Raw genomic sequence first — 4,859 nt, 5'->3', positions numbered from 1 at the left:
CCAGTAAAGATACTAGGAAGAGGAATTCTGATCCAGGAATTCCAAAAAGAAGTTTCCTTGTATATTTAAGGAAATAATCCAGATCATGGAGCTGAATATTCCCTTCTTGCCCCCAAAATATTCTCCAACCATTTCTGTTAGCAGCAATCAGTTGACAACTAACAACTTGTAAATCTTCACTGATTGTAGCCAAATGATTTAATCTTTATACATTCTGCTCCATCTGGTTGTATCATTCCCCCTCTGAATGGGTGCCAACCTGGTTGATCTTGAAGTTGTAATTACCCATTGTTTATGTTGGTATCAGGTGTTTGAAAAATGCCGCATGATTCATAAAATTTCAATTTTCACTCATCCATCTTAGAATCCCTGCATTGTGAAAGTAAGCCATTCAGCCCATTGAATTCACACTGACCCCTAGAAGAGCATCTTACCCATACACCCCTTCTTACCTTCAATCTGTAATCCCTCATTTCCCATGGCTAACCCAGCTACCTGCAAATCCCTGGACACTAGGGACAATTTCCCATCGACAATGCAACATAACCTGCATATCCTTGGACTGTGGGAGGAAACTGGAGCACCCAGAGGAAACACATGCAGACACAGGGAGAATGTGTAAACTCCACACAAACTGTTGCTTGAGGGTCCCCTGGTGCTGTGAAGCAGCAGTGGTAACCAATGAGTCACTGTGCCGCTCAATGCCTTTGTGAAACAATAAAAATGCAAAAATGTTGCGGCAATTTGTTTTCACACCCATCCCCATTCTCACTTTTCACAATCACTCCGTCCCCTCAGTCAGTCCCAGTGGATAGGAGCAGAGGGAGCTTATTCAGTCCATTGGGTCTGTCTGCCACCCAATGAGATTCTCGCTGATCTGATAATCCTCATCTCCATATTCTTGGTTGTCTCCATAAACTGTGATCATTACAAACTTAAAAACCTATCCCAACCCATCCTTAACAGCCCTCTGCAAGAAAGAATTCCATAGATTCAGAAGGGATTGGGAGAAATTTCTCCTTATCTGTCTTCAACGGGTGATGTCTTACTCTGAGATGACGCTCTCTGGTGCTGGTCACTCTCACAAGGGGAACCAACCTCTCTGCATCCACCCTGTCAACCTCCCGAAGAAACACATGTTACAGGTAATGTCTTTTCTCATTATTCTGACCCACTCAACTGCTCTTCATGAGAGAGTCCTTCCATAGCACCAATCAACCAAACCACCCCGTGGCCCAACATTTCAACTCCCCCTCCCACTCTGCCGAGGACATGGAGGTCCTGGGCCTCCTTCACCGCCGCTCCCTCACCACCAGACGCCTGGAGGAAGAACACCTCATCTTCCGCCTCAAAACACTTCAACCCCAGGGCATCAATGTAGACTTCAACAGCTTCCTCATTTCCCCTTCCCCCACCTCATCCTAGTTTCAAACTTCCAGCTCAGTAACTGTCTCCTTGACTTGTCCAGACTTGTCCGACCTGCCTATCTTCTTTTCCGCCTATCCACTCCACCCTCTCCTCCTTGACCTATCACCTTCATCTCCTCCTCCACTCACCCATTGTACTCTATGCTACTTTCTCCCCACCCCCACCCTCCTCTTGCTTTTCTCTCCACGCTTCAAGCTCACTGCCTTTATTCCTGATGAAGGGCTTTTGCCCGAAACATCAATTTCGCTGCTCGTTGGATGCTGCCTGAACTGTTGTGCTCTTCCAGCACCACTAATCCAGTATTTGGTTTTCAGCATCTGCAGTCATTGTTTTTACCATAGGATCAGCCTAGTGAACCTTCTCTGGACTGCCTCCAACCCTTCTTTAGATCAGGGGTCAAACCTGTTCCCAGTACTCCAACTGTGGTCTGGCTCGAGTCAACAGTTTGGTGCTGGAAAAGCACAGCAGGTCAGGCAGCATCCGAGAAGAAGGAGAATTGACGTTTCGAGCATAAGCCCTTCAATCAGGCTTCCTTAAGCCCTTCAGAAGCCTTTTTGGGATTTTGCCCAAAACATCTATTGACCTGCTCCTCAGATGCTGCCTGGCCTGCTACGTTTTTCTAGCATCACACTCTCGACTCTGATCTCCAGTATCTGCAGTCCTCACTTTCTCCTGTGGTCTGACTAGAGCCTTGTGCAGTTATAGCAAGATGCTCCTCATTTTATACTCCATTCCCTTTGAAATACTTGCCACCAGTCCATCTGACTTGCCTCTTACCTGCTGCACTTGAAGGCAGCCTATCATCAGAGTCTCCAGTGGTTACCTGGGTGTCCATTGAGTGGCCATGTGATGTCCATCAGTTGGACAAAGCCCCCACTGAATATTCATTTCATCTCAGATCCTTTTTGACCAGACCAGGTGTCAACTCCCAGATACATTTTCTGTTTGTGTGCATCGATTGTGTCTGTTGGTGGTATCTCTGCCCAGAGGCACCAGCCTGTCAAATAACCAACGGTTCCAGGTGTGAATCAGTCACTCTGTCTGGTGCACCTGAAACAAAAGTTAACCCAAGGGAGCACATCTCATCACTTCATCCAGAACTGAACCCATCTGTAACGGAACCAGATGTCATTGTGTGAAACCTCAGAAAAACTGTACCATAAAGCAGTTTAGGTCAGATTGTTCAAATTCATTCTTATCTATCCATACAGAAAGTTAGGAGTTTGTTCAGGATCTATTAATCTATAAGCAATGACCTCAAGATTGATTTCCAAATCTCTGATTGGCTCTGAGTAATGGCCCCTCACCAAACCCCTCCTCCTTTGTTCATTGATGCTTATGTGCATGGTGATTCCTGATAGGCTATTGGGGATCATCAATCATCATTGGTGCTGCCACTTCCTGTTGGGTGCAGGCTGTCCCAGAAGGATAAATAGAAGAGCTTGTGGGAGTGAGGTTTAGTTCTACAGTTGTTTAGGTGATAGTGTGTGGGAATAGTGAAGATGGCCTCCCAAGTGTGTCAGAACTACCACAAGGACTGTGAGGATGCTGTTAACAAGCAGATCAACTTGGAGCTCTCTTCCTCCTATGTTTACCTCTCCATGGTGAGGCTGGTTCTCCCTGTCTCTGTGTTTGAAGATGTTGGAGTTTCTCCAGTTTAATGAAATTGCTTTATGCCATACTCTATTACTGGGAGGGATACCATTTTGAGTAGTGAAGGATTTCTTGTTGAAGTTAACATTGAGCAATGCCTGCTCTGTGCAGCAGCTGTCTTCTGTGGGGGTTTAATGCTGGACTAGATCAGCTACTTCCTATGTAACTAAACAACCACACAAGGTTAACTGGCCAGTAACTTAATACAGTGGTTATCATTAGGTGACCATAGCTGGTGCAATGTTGTATGTGTCCTCACTAATGGTTATTGTCTTGAGCTGAAGATAGCAATATGGTCCTGACTACACATTCTAGTATCCCAGAAAAAATACATTAGACCCAATGTCCACTACAGAAAGAAACATTGGTCAGTTTCTCACAGTAAACTGTCTCCTTGATGCCTGTTCTCTTGGAGTCAGTTCCACACTCCTCAGAAATGGAGTGGCAAGAAATCCCTTATCCTGAGGACAAGGGGTGGTATATTCGAACAATTTCAATTTTAAATTTAATCTTTTAACATTTTGCTTGTCTAAGAGCTACCTGGCCATCAAGCTTTTAAATAACAACAATCTTAACCTTTTTTTGGCTCTTTAACTTCTGAAACAGAATTGCATATTATGATTTTAAACATGATTAGGCTTGTTTTACACTCTTGTTTTGTTTTTTCCTCCAGTCCTCTTACTTTGACCGGGATGATGTTGCCCTGCGTCACTTTGCTGAGTTCTTCACGGAGCAGTCCCATGAGGAACGGGAACACGCTGAGAAACTGATGGCATTCTAGAATAAACGTGGAGGCCGAATCCTCCTGCAGGATGTCAAGGTTGGATTAATTTAGTTTCTATTCTACTTGGTTGGAAATAACTTCACTTAATGTGGATTTGAAGTGGCTTAACCCAATTAGTTTATACTTGTGCCTTGTTAAGCCCTCCTTCCTTCTTGTGACCACCTTTTACTTGATTGGACACCACTTGTAAGAAAGTGACCACTGTTTTTTGCTTGCTCCAGAAGCCAGAGCAGGATGAGTGGGGCAATGGTCTGGAGGCAATGCAGAGAGCTCTGCAGATGGAGAAGGATGTGAACCAGAGTCTGCTGGATCTGCACAAACTCTCCTCTGGCCACATGGACCCTCATGTGAGTTCCTGATGTATTTATGTCAGGATTCTTGTCTTAAATGGATAAGACACTTTTTGGTCCTTTAGCCTCTGATTTCTATGTAAATGATGGTGAGTGCATTATGGGAGTGGACCACACTTCTGGTGTAGCCCAGATCTGAGCACTTTCTCAAGGCTCTTCAGCAATCTGTCACATCACTTTAACTGTCCCCTCTCCATATTGAGGGGAATACCATTCTTGGAGAAAAGTCAAGTTGATCGTGACCTAATCAGTTCCCCTCTTTCCCTTCCAGCTGTGTGACTTCCTGGAGAGGCACTACTTGGATGAGCAAGTGAAGATGATCAAGAAGCTGGGAGATCACATCACCAACCTGAAGAGACTGGGAGCCCCTGAGAATGGCCTGGGAGAGTACCTGTTTGACAGGCTCACCCTGGGGGAGAGTGACTGAACTGACTGCAGGGAACAAACTGTGTCGTTTTTGGTATTAATGGGAGATGTGTGCAGAGTAAGGTTACTTTTCTTAAGAAGTGACCAGCCCTCTATTGTGAAATATGCCAAGTGTAAATAAACTGCTCAATATTGTACTCTTTTGTTGACTTGTTTGGATGAATGTCTGTCAGTTGTGAAGAGGTATGATGAGATGTAACCTGTTGTGGAAAACCCAT

At 44.9% G+C, this 4,859-nt stretch overlaps 1 pseudogene; it reads left to right on the top strand.

Moving 5' to 3' along the window:
• The first annotated feature begins 2,930 nt into the window (after positions 1-2,930).
• Positions 2,931-4,648, top strand: LOC140488993 (ferritin heavy chain, oocyte isoform-like; annotated as a pseudogene).
• Positions 4,649-4,859: the final 211 nt, after the last annotated feature.

This window comes from Chiloscyllium punctatum, chromosome 18, assembly GCF_047496795.1.
Source record: "Chiloscyllium punctatum isolate Juve2018m chromosome 18, sChiPun1.3, whole genome shotgun sequence".
NCBI classification, from domain to species: domain Eukaryota; kingdom Metazoa; phylum Chordata; class Chondrichthyes; order Orectolobiformes; family Hemiscylliidae; genus Chiloscyllium; species Chiloscyllium punctatum.
Note: the sequence above shows the minus strand (reverse complement) of the source record. Positions and strands in the feature narration are given on the sequence as shown.